Source organism: Bubalus kerabau, chromosome 1 (genome assembly GCF_029407905.1).
Source record: "Bubalus kerabau isolate K-KA32 ecotype Philippines breed swamp buffalo chromosome 1, PCC_UOA_SB_1v2, whole genome shotgun sequence".
NCBI lineage: Eukaryota > Metazoa > Chordata > Mammalia > Artiodactyla > Bovidae > Bubalus > Bubalus kerabau.
Window position 1 is genome coordinate 44,145,230 of NC_073624.1, and position 12,058 is coordinate 44,157,287.

The 12,058-nt window shown below is 37.3% G+C and overlaps 1 protein-coding gene across 11 annotated transcripts in view; it reads left to right on the forward strand.

Annotated features, from left to right (window-relative positions):
- Positions 1–12,058, forward strand: part of BICD1 (BICD cargo adaptor 1) — a 246,143-nt gene that overhangs the window by 14,094 nt on the left and 219,991 nt on the right. For 2 of the 11 annotated variants that reach the window (XR_008712188.1, XR_008712189.1), the window contains exon 2: positions 6,233–6,466. The exons of 8 other annotated variants lie outside the window; for them this stretch is intronic. The gene's annotated coding sequence lies outside the window, so the exon portion shown is untranslated. Of the gene's footprint in view, positions 1–6,232; positions 6,467–6,745; positions 9,277–12,058 lie in introns of those variants that run through there. One more of the 11 variants, XR_008712187.1, reaches the window with a different exon arrangement.

Consider the following 12,058-nt stretch of genomic DNA (forward strand, 5'->3'; position numbering starts at 1 on the left):
TCTGAGTCCTCAGTGCTGCTGGCCTTCCTTGAGGCTAGGCTGCTCCTGTTCCTTACAACCCTCATCACTCCCACTGCATCTAGTTCCTGATTCTCTTGGCTCTGAGAGTCTCATGCCCTGTGGTCTTGACCTAGATTCTAACCTGTTGATCAAGCCTCAGATGTTGAGTTCTGTTCATACTAGACTTAATATTTCCTCGCTCCTTGGCTTTGCTGCTTAGGACTCATGGCTGTTTTCCTCCTCTCTTGTCTTTTCTCTCAGTTGTCATTGATTCAGCTTCAGCCTCCATTTTGCTGCTGTTCTGGGAGACTCCTTTATGCCTTTAGAATGGAGTCAGGTGACTTGTGGGAGTGATAAGGAGCTTCATCTATTTATCATGGGGAAAGTATTGATAGTGACAAAGCAGGACAGTAATATCATTAACTTTATGTTTGAAAACAGTGATTTTTGACTTTTGATTCTGACAGTACAGTAGTCTAGGACCTGTGACTAACCCTTCTGCTGGGAACAATTAAAAATGCTAGATAAAATATAAAACTATAATATATGCATATACACTATAATATATAGTTTTATATAATATATAAAAATATAAAATGCATGAATGAACTGACTTCTTAGTAAGAATACTCAGAGGCTAAATGGAAAAGCAAGAACCTTTAGAAGAAAGCAGTGGATCAGCACTTTTGCCTTGAGTAGCAAAAGGTATTTATTACCTGTAGCTCTATAAAAATTCTGCCCTTAGTTATTTTATCTCAGTCATTGGAAAAATAAATTTCTACACTAATTCTCAATTAACTGATCTCTTTAATAATAAATAATATCATACTCCTGTAAAATTTAAAACTTTTATGAAAAAGACTCAGATGAACTATCACCTAAGCTGAAATTTATTTTTATCATCTTATGTTATTTCATTTTTCACAGTATGAAAAATATAATAGTTTCTCTTTTTATTTTTAAAAAACCTTCATAGTGTTACTTGTGTTCAGACAGTTATAAATCAATACTTTTCCCCTTATGTTTATAGCTTAATTATGTTTTCAAGTCAAAAGTATTTGAGGTTTTCCCCTTTTATAATCTAATATTAATAATATGGAGAGTAAAAACTCAGCGATCCAACATCACATTTAAAACTCCCTATTTAATGTTAAAAAAATAAGACTTCCCAGTCCCTTTTTTCTCCTTGTATACTTTTCTTTCTCATCTTCTTTTATCCCCTCACTTAACATTAACTTCACACCAGAATATCAAGGATTTAATGGAATATGAAAGAATGAACTCTAATTAGGAGAAAATTCCCAGAATTTTATATGTCAGTGTGGAAGAAATCTTCTAAGCACGATATAGAACTTAGACTCAAAAGGCAAGACTGACATACTCAGTTACATAGAAATTTTTTTTGAAAGTGGATAGGCATCATAAGCAGAAGTACAATACAGACAACAGACTAGAAAAAAATGCAATATGATTGACTTACAAAGGATTATTACCCCTAATATCCAGGTACCTTGAATTGATTGAAAACAGCAATAATAGAAAATGGGCAAAGACTGTAACTAAACAAACAGAAGAGGGTTTGCAGATAAATATTTTACATAATAAATATGTAAAAGATGCTCTATGTCAGTAGTCAGTTAATGCAAATTAAATAATAGGGAGTTTTCACTTTTTTACTAAGCAACTTACAAAAATTTTAAATATTGATAACATACAGATTGCAGAGTGTGTAGAAATGTGAGTATTCTTATACATTGTTTGTGGGAGTATGAATTGCTGTGAGCTTTGAGAATGTGATTTAGCAGTCTGTATTAAGGTGTAACATGCATGTAGTATTCGGGCCCAACAGTCTCTCACAAACAATAGGTAAGTGTATACCAGTTCTCAAATACCATGCATCAAACCGAAGCACTGGTTAGCATGAGTACCTAACTAGACCCTCATAACTCTAAACATGTATCGTATAAGTGTGGAACATAAAAGAAATCAAATTATACTCTTTTTTTTTTATGTATCCTAACATTCCTATATGTTTAGGTAAAATCATATCTTAAAATCTAGCTGTAATCCCATACTTATCACTCCTCTCTTAGCCCATTTCATAGACCTGGTTTAAGCTTTTGGCTTAGTGGTCTTGGAGTGTGACTTTTAAAACATTTATTTTGCATTACTTTCAACTCTTCTTGATCTTGAAAATATGTTTGTGAGCATTTTTGACAAAAAAGTGATACTTATTCTCTATTCTGGTGGATTCGGGGGCTGCTCCTCTCAAAGTGAAGGACCATCTCCACTGTGCTTGTTGTCCTCAGAAGCAGTCTGACCACTGGACTCCTGACCCTGCGGACTGAAGAAGTAACACATTCACTCTGAGATTTACAAAAATACTTATAAGAAAACTCTCTTTCACACTCTGTGAACAAGCTAGGTGCTGATTTGAGATATTCTAAGCTTACTGTTACCTCTCTGTATTTACGTATTTATGTAATAATAAAAGTTGTGGCATGTAAAAGCCACTTTTGACTGAGAATCCATTACAAAAAGGAAAACTTAACATAGGAAAAAGTAACTAGAAATGAAGGTTAGATGATCCTTTAGGTCCAAATGAAGTTTTTTTCATTCCTAATCCTAAACAGGAAAAATTATTATGGACATTTATTTTTTCACAGATGATAATTGAACACCTGCCATGTCCTAGGCATTGCAGTTAGTTGCTGTGGAGTACAAAGTTCCTGCCGGAGGGACTTGACATACCAGTGGGGGAGAAAAGCATAAAAGAGTAAGGAAATAAATAATTTTGCATAATGATGTGTGCCAAACAGTGAAGAAAGCAGTAAAGAAATAATAAGACTATTATTATGCCAGGTATACTGGTGGGGGAGGCTATTTCAGAAGTGAGGGCCAGATATGGTCTTTCAAAGGAGATTGCATCTCAGGTGATAAGAAACAGCAAGCCTGGAAAAGATTTCAGTGTCCTGGGCTGAAGGTAACAGCAAATGTGAAGGCCTTGAGATGTGAATGAGCTTGGTGTTATTGGCATTTTGGGTACAGCAGTCCATGCAGCAATAATATTTCTGTAATCACAATGACCTGAGAGTAGGGACACCCTGGCGTATTGTGGGTGAGGCCAGGGGTGCTAACATCCTCCAGGAGCCCCTGGAGGATGATTTCTGTAATCATTGTGATTACAGAAATATTCTTGCTGTACAGCATAGTGACTATAGTTAACATTACTGTTTTATATATTTAAAAGTTGCTAAGAGAAGACTCTTGAGAGTCTCTTGGACTACAAGGAGATCCAACCAGTCCCTCCTAAAGGAGATCAGTCCTGGGTGTTCATTGGAAGGACTGATGCTAAAGCTGAAACTCCAGTACTTTGGCCACCTCATGCGAAGAGTTGACTCATTGGAAAAGACCCTGATGCTGGGAGGGATTGGGGGCAGGAGGAGAAGGGGACAACAGAGGATGAGATGGCTAGATGGCATCACCGACTCGATGGACATGAGTTTGAGTGAACTCCGGGAGTTGGTGATGGACAGGGAGGCCTGGCGTGCTGCGATTCATGGGGTCGCAAAGAGTCGGACACGACTGAGTGACTGAACTGAACTGAACTGAACTAAAGAGAGTAGATCTTAGTTCTCATCACTAGAAAAAAAATAGAACTATGTGAGATGATGGAGTTACCTAGACTTCTTGTGGTGATCTTTTTGCAATGTACCATATAACAAATCGTGTTGTATACCTAAAAATGGATATAATGTTATATATCAACTATATCTCAAATAAAATTTTAAAAAACAAAGAATAAACAAAAAAACCACCCTTACACTTTTCCCTCCTTTCCCCCCAGGGTGAGGCTATACTACCCTCAATAGAGAACCCATACAGTCTGGAGCGAGGGGATAGTATGGATGTTAGGAGGATGGAGCTGCTGCTGCGTCGCTTCAGTCGTGCCCAACTCTGTGCGACCCCATAGACAGCAGCCCACCAGGCTTCCTGTCCCCGGGATTCTCCAGGCAAGAACACTGGAGTGGGTTGCCATTTCCTTCTCCAGTGCATGAAAGTGAAAAGTGAAAGTGAAGTCGCTCAGTCGTGTCCGACTCTAGCGACCCCATGGACTGCAGCCTACCAGGCTCCTCTGTCCATGGGATTTTCTAGGCAAAAGTACTGGAGTGGGGTGCCATTGCCTTCTCCGATGGAGCAGTGGACAGCAAACAAATCCTTGAGCCCTGGCAAGAAGTCTGGACTTTATTTTAAGCATAACGGGCAGCCACTGTAGTGATGTGATCTGATAAATATTTCAGGAAAGATTACTCAGTCTCCTCCTTGCAGACTGTCCAAGGAGTGATCCAAGGAAGGGAGCTATTACAGTAGTTCCAGTGTCAGCTGATGGTGGCTTGGGCTGGGGGAAGAGCTACTTGGGGGTGAGAAAAGAATAATTAAGAATGCATGTTGAAGGATTTGCTGATTAATTGATTGTGAGAGCAAAAGAAAGGGAGACATCAGGATGGCGCCTAAGTTTCTTTACAACAAGCTAAGAAGATTATAAAGGAATATATATGATGAGATACAGAAGTAAAGGAATAATATTTCACAATTAAATTTAGGAAATGAAATATTCCATATTTATTTGAATTTAAAAATTCTTATGGATCCCAATTTTGATGCTTTTGTTTAAAAAAGAAGTTTAAAATGTGTCTGCCAAAAGCATTTAACATTTGGAAAGGATTCATGACTTTGACAGAAAAACAAGCATCCTATAGTTATTATGCTTGATGATGTAATTTACTGGACTTAGGTTGGCTACATTTCACGATACACATTATGTAGCCATATTACTTCGTTTTATTACAAAGCTAAAATGTTGTCATTTTTCTTCCTATAAAATAAAACAAGTTAGCCGTATATACTGTCCTGATTTTCTGTGATGGCAACCCCATCGAGTTACTAAAATGGATAGTAGTGTTTTTTAAACTAAAGAGTTAATTGTTTATAGGAAGCAATGTGTGTACTCTAGATTAGAAACAAGGAGAGTGGGGCATAGATATATCCTTAAACTGGAATTAAAGTAAAAAATGCGACTGGTACAAGTTAACAGCTTTCCGTTTCCTCTGCTGTGGGTCTTTGTTGGCTCTCTTGCAGTGCTAGATCATATTATAGTCCCTGAGGGCCAGGGAGGCAAGTGTACCAGACTGTGAACATTCTGATGTGACCCTAGTCTGCAGGAACAGAAACGCTGTCCAGAAGGTGATGGTAAATGTCTGTCTATCCACTCCAGGAATATTTTGTTCTGGGTATCATGATCCAGGCAGAAACAATGGACAGCAGAAACAAGAGAACAGAGCTCAACTTAATATGAAGAAGGACCTTCCTTTATGGAAGACTAAGAGCAGAGGGGAGAAGTAGCAGATTTTCTGAGGAGAGAGACTTCCTTGTTGGCTAATGGAGATGTTTAAGCAGAAGCCAAAAAGCTGTTTGGTAGGAATGTCAAGGAAGTGAGTCAGGCACTGATGGACTTTGGAACAGAGGTCATCTAAATTGTTTTCAGCATTGTAACTCTATCATTAAACATGCCTGTCTCACTGATACTGCAGAATTAAAATCCTGATGACAACAGCTGTACCAGTCCTGTTTTGCAATGGCTGCTTGGTTGTTAAATTCTGCAGGTGAAATACCAGAGTGACAGAGAACAGTGGAGAACAGTGCCCATGAGATTGGCCAACCTCACCAGAGCAGAGATCACACACTCGACTCTCGTAGGCGAAAGGCAGCCCATTGACTTAGGAACATTTGATGTAGGGAGCCTCTTTTTACTTACAAAAAGGAAAGTCATGTGAAAAATCTGGATTTGAAAGCTCCCTCAAAAAACTGGAAGGTTTCACAAAACCCGTGGCCCTCATTTCTTTATGAATGCAGTGGGCTGGAGCCAAATCTCTTTTCTTCAGAAAGGGCATGAGTCTCCAGTTCATCACAGTCCCCACCATCCCATCTCATCCATAACACCTTACTGTCTGCCTCTCATTCGTATTATCTGTCACTTCCTTGTTGGCATTTGAAGGTTGTTGGGTTTTTGTGTGTGTGTGTTTGTTCGTTTTTGTGTTTTGGCCAGGCAGCTCTCAGGATCGTAGTTCCCAGACCAGGAATAGAAACCGTGCCCCCTGCAGTGAAAGCTGGAGTCCTAACCACTGGACAACCAGGGAAGTCCCTGACATTTGAGTTTTGACTTCTGATCTAGATGCTGACACTCTTGACCATCTATGGAAAAACAGAGAAAGAAAGAAGAAAGCAAACTCAAGAATGAGAAAACAGAGGAGTTGGAGTCGGATCATTGTGCATTTTCAAGAGCCCTGCACTGGGGTTAAAAGTACTCAAATTTTACTCTGAGTCTGCCTCATATCTCAAAGCCTCCGTTTCTTCATCTACTAAATAAGGACAGTAAACAGGTCTATGTTTACTTTTGAATGAGATGGTAAGTGCAGGAGCACCTGGCACGTGACTTTGCCCAAAGTACATGTTCTGGTTAGCAAATGTCTCTCTATGCTCTCCTGTATAACTGAAGGCATCTCTAGTGTTCCCCTGTTCAGTGATGATTTTCATGTCTGTTTTCTCTTTCTGTCTTATTCAACTTTATATCACCAAGCACTAAATTTGACATTTTGATGAATGAATGGAGTGAATTTTGAGAGTGAGGGGAGAGAGAACGGAGAAAGTATATGACTGGGCATCCCCTTCCTTCCCTGTTTCTCAGATGCTCCTCCCCTCCTTCCTGGATCCCCAGTCTCCTAGGCCTGCCCTGAACTCCAGTCACTAGATGGATGTCCACCCGTACTCTGGACCACAGTGTGCCCACGTTGAACATTCTTAAAGAAATTACGAAGGTGGTTCTTTGTTAAGTGTATCAGGAGCTTTATTATCAGGTTTGCTTAAGGCTTCTGAAACAGTTACTAACAGTGGGTGTAAAACACTGTTTTGGTTTATCATGACTCTGGTTTTCACTGAATACTTAGTATTTTAAAGTGGTTGATTTATTAACAAGTTATTTTGCTTTTGTGGCCTGAAATACTCTCAGATTTTTACTGTGGTGATTCATTACTCAGATATATAATTTATCTCTGTGTTTCAAAAAGGAAACAAATCATAGTAGAAAAAAAGAGAATGGGGTAGCTTGTTTGGTGGTGTATGTTTCAGCTGGGGCATCTGGCTTGATTATCTTACATCATATAAAGCCTTTCCACACCTAGTGTCAGCATATGCTACCAATATTACTTATTGTTTCTGTATTATATTAATATGTGGGTGTATCTGTTTGATTAAATGGACTGTTTTATATGTTTCCCAGCAGTGTGGCTATAGAAACTAAACGTTGTCAGGAAACCTGAGTTTTAATTCCAATTGCCTGTGTACTTGCTAGGAGACCAAGACCAAATATTTAAACTGTTAAAACTGCTAAACTGTGTTCACTGCCTACCATACCAAGTAGTCTGCTAAATATGTAGTCTGTGTGATCTCAACACCCTCAATAGTCTATGAAATAGATGTTTTTTATTATTTCCATTATATAGATGAGCATATTGAGTCAGGTCGATTAGGTAACTTGTCCAGTTAATGATGGTACCAAAATTTGAGTCAGGCAGTGTGACTTCAAAACTTGCATTAACAATAATGGTAATATCAGCAATAATATTATTGTAATGGTAGGAGTAATAGTTGGACTAACAAAGTGTTGGTTGTGTGACAAGCATTTTTCCAGGCATTACACATTCATTTAATTTATTTGAATGTATTGAACTGTGCTTTCTTTGTTCTTAGATTTGCTACAAGTATTAAATATGAATTGTGTATACTATAGAAATTGTAAGTTAACTCAATTTCTTGGGTGGCGTTATTGTACAATCGCACATAGGAATGAAGAATTTTATGATTTTTGAGAATTCCCTGGTGGTCCAGTGGTTAGGACTTGGCATTTTCAATGTCATGGCTGGGGAACCAAGATCCTGTAAGCCACTACAAAAAAAAAAAGCATGAATTTTATTGTTTTGATTAATTCATATCATTTAAAGTGACCAGGAAGGTAGAATTTGCTGCATGCAGAAAGGCAGCATTTGTAATTAGTTTATTTAAAAAGTATGACAGTAATAGCTTGGTCTTTCTTTAGTAAGTTTGTAGTTAAATTTTCATTTTCGTTAAAACTTTTTACAAGATAGAATTTACTCAGGGCCATTATTTAGCGACTGTATTATAACTTCATAATTGGAGGGGCTAATTATCTGTCTTGTGCCCTAGTCGCTGTGGTTGCTATGGTGACTGCTTTAATAACATTCAGTTACCTTGACTGCTGAATTAAGTTTCAGTGCACAATCACTCGTTTAAAACCATGTTTTCCAGTGTGGAACCACTCTGCTTCTGTAAATTTGTGTTTGTTATTATCTAAAAAATTTTAAGGCAGTTGTTTTATGGCTTCTGCTGTAATTTTGTGTGTGTGCAGCATGATGAAAAAACCAAAAGCCCTTAAATTAAATCAGCGTTTAATCCACGTCCTTAAACTCTATGGTAAGCTGATTTTGGCCTTTTCTTATCCCTTATACACAGTCCCAGCTCAGTAAATCCTTGCTGATTGACTCTCAAGTTATGGATTATTTTTATAGTAGCATATGGTAGGCTTAAAAAAAATACTGGTAGTTGAAAGCTTGTTGGCATGTATCCATTTTCAGATTTTTCTAGAAGGTCTCATACTAAACAAGAAGCAAAGGAACCATCTGTCCCTGCACCTTGGGTGGATCTCAGTGGTCTCCTTTGGGTTGCACTGTCTTTGTAGTGGATCGCCTTGCTGCGTTGTAATAAAGTCAGCTGTTGGGGTCCCAGTATTGAAGGGGTTCTTTCCCTGCTGGATAAGTACCACTGCCTTTGTGTTACATGCCATGTTACTGTGGAGTGGATAATTTTTTTCCCCGCACAGGTCTTGATTTAACAGCAGGATCCTCGGGGCTTCTTCCAAGAAGCACCACATCTCCCTGAAAATAAATGGAGGATGAATTCTTTCTTGAGATTCTGAAAATAAATAAAAGCTTTTCTGTTTCTCATGTTCAAAACAGTTCTAAATGTTTATAGTTATGCTCCCAGCGAGTAACTTGGTTCACTGGCTTCCTTCCTGCTCTGGCAAAAATGGTTTTTTTATGGCAGAGAAATTTTTATAAAAATGTAATATTTTTAAAAAATGCCTAAAAGTCAAGAACATAATATCCTTATTAACCTCTCACTGTGGGCTAATAAAAGAAAGGCTATAAATAAAATGATTATACTTGGATTTGAATACCCTTTATTCATCTTTTCTCTTATTCTTACCTTCATAAAGCCTTGTGTTCTCTCCCCTAAGCAAGCCTCCTTCCTCTCATCCATTTTCTTACCCTCTTACCCATCTCCTGCCAAACTTTCTACTTACCTGTTTGCTACCCTTCTCCATGGTAAGAAAACATTCTTGTGTCTTAATCTCCTCCCAGAATATTCTTTCCATCACCTCAACTGGGTTTACTTGTCTGTCCCTGCTGCGCCCTGTAGAAGATAGTGCTCGTTTTCTCGCATATCCTACAAATCTAAGACTCCAGACAATGGCATAGTCTCCCCTCAACCCCCATTGCAATCTCCAGGCCATTATTCTATCACTGCCTCTACTTTTGCTATGTATCCTTGTCGATAGTCTTTTTTGACTGAATCATTCAGTGAGAAAGAATAGACTCAAGTGCTCAGATGGGGAGACACAGGGGGAGAATTCTTCAGCAAATATGTTATGATGTAGCTTTTACTCCTTTATGAGAACCTATCACTGCATTCATAAGCACACATTTCTGACTACATGGCTGAGTACAAGGCAGCTCCAAGAATAATAATATAAAGTTTGGATATTTAAGTTGAAGGTAGAAACAGTATTAGTTCACTGGTAAGATGCATAATCTTATCTTAAAATGTCTGGTAAATCAAGTAAAAAATGGACTTCAGTTTTTCAGGAAGCATTTTATGGCACTTTCATTTCTTGCCAGAAGTCTTCGCAGGGCTGACCTTTGGGAGCCTGCTTTGCCCTGAGGATGTATCAGTAGGAACAAACATATGATTAGAAATGTAGGTTATAAAAAAAGCTGGAATTTATTTGTAGTTACAAGTGTTACTGACCTGTCACATAAGAAATAGAAATCTACTGCCTTCTTTGCCAAAAATCCTTACTTATTGGGTAGGTGAAACATAGAATGTCACGCTATTTTGAATTTTTACAGTATTAATAAAGTTGAACAATATTTTGCATGTTGCTTACCATTTTAAATTTGTCTTCTGTTAGATTGTTTTGGGGGTGTGTCCTTTGTCTTATCAAACTGCATGTCAATGCTTCCACTGAAAGAAGTGCCATATAGTTTGAGAGGACTTTTATTTTCTAAGCAGACAGATTATTTGATTAAATGTTTATAAGAACTAGATCCTCAAATAAGAAACAAAATGTTGGGTTTTAATTTGTTTGGAAAAATAAAATTTTACATGTGTATCCTCATTCTCATGGGGTTATATATTTAAGAGTAGCAGTTTTGTCATTTGAGAAAGCAGAACTGAAAAAAAAGACATTAATAATTGCATTAACAGCGTGGTATATACCAGAGGAAATGTGGTGACTTAAATTCAATGTCTGAAAACTTAATTTTTCATTGTAGTTGAAATCTTCCTTAGAACGTACTTGTTTCCTTGACTCAGAAAGGAAAATGTGCTGGGTAACACTAGGTACCTTATAATTCTGTGAAAATGTGTTACCTTCTGAGGGTATGAAAGTTCAGAACTAGGGTTCTCTGTTTTGTTTCTTTGCCCTGACAAGTAATTACTTTTTCTGAGCCCTTGGCTCTCCTTCTGTGAACAGAAGGTGCTGCATCTGCCGTTTTAAAGTGAAGATTTACAGTTCAAACAGGACAGCGTTTAGATCTTATACATGTTTTCTGATACCCACTTAAAATTTAAGACAATAGAATTATTCAAGACCTTGCTATCTTCTTTGTGACTTATTCAGAATTTATATTTTTGATTTATTTTTTGCCCTTTTATTTTATCTGCTTTTGGCCAATTTGTTGTGTTTTTGTTAGGTTAAACATGTATGAAATGATGTCTCAGAACAGTAGCCTGTATTTCTAATGCCCAATAAGAACTTCGATGTGGAGTCCCTTCCTTTGGACAAACTTTTGTATAGCACATACCACACTATCCTCTACATGTTGGTTTCCTTACCTTTTTTATTCCCCATTCTTTTGTGAATTTCATGAGTCAGCAGCCTTGCCTTACTTGTTTTGTATCTCCTTAGGGCCTAGGGCACAGAAGGTGGTCAACTAATGTTTATTAAATGAAGACCTAAATCATGGTCTCATTTCTTAAAAGGTATAAATTTTATCAATGTTTTCCATTTTGCTGAACAAAAGAGGAGATAATGGATTCCTTTCTCCTATTATTCCTATCTCCTTAATAGGAAGGAAAAGTCATAATAAAAAACATAAAAGTCTCTTCACTTTTCTCTGCATAATGTCAACTCTTCAGGCATCACTGGGCAAGACCTGTGCAGAAGGGATGAATTGTATGAAATTTCCATTTTTATAGATCCAAAATTATAGGATACGTAATCCCACATAGCTCAGTCTAATATAATAAGCAAAAAGGTATGGATGTGGGGGCTTAAAGTTTAATCCATTTTGGGAATCTCTGTTATCTGAGAACAACTGATAAGCACAAAAAGTCAAAGCAAAATAATTTACTTAAAAATTAGGACCAACATTTCATAGTGGATAGTTAAGAAAAAAATTAAAATTCTTTATTAAAAAATATACATATATATACATGTGAAACTATGCATATATATGTGGAAATATGTTGGAAAAATAAAAGTAAACCAATTTTCAAATTGAAAATGGTTTATTGTTACCTATGGCATTTTTTCCTCTACAAAAAAGCACATTGCAACAGACTTCACTTCACATATGACTCTACAAGCATTTCTTTAAATAGATCTCAAACTAAATTTGAGGACTTCATTAACTTTCCAAGG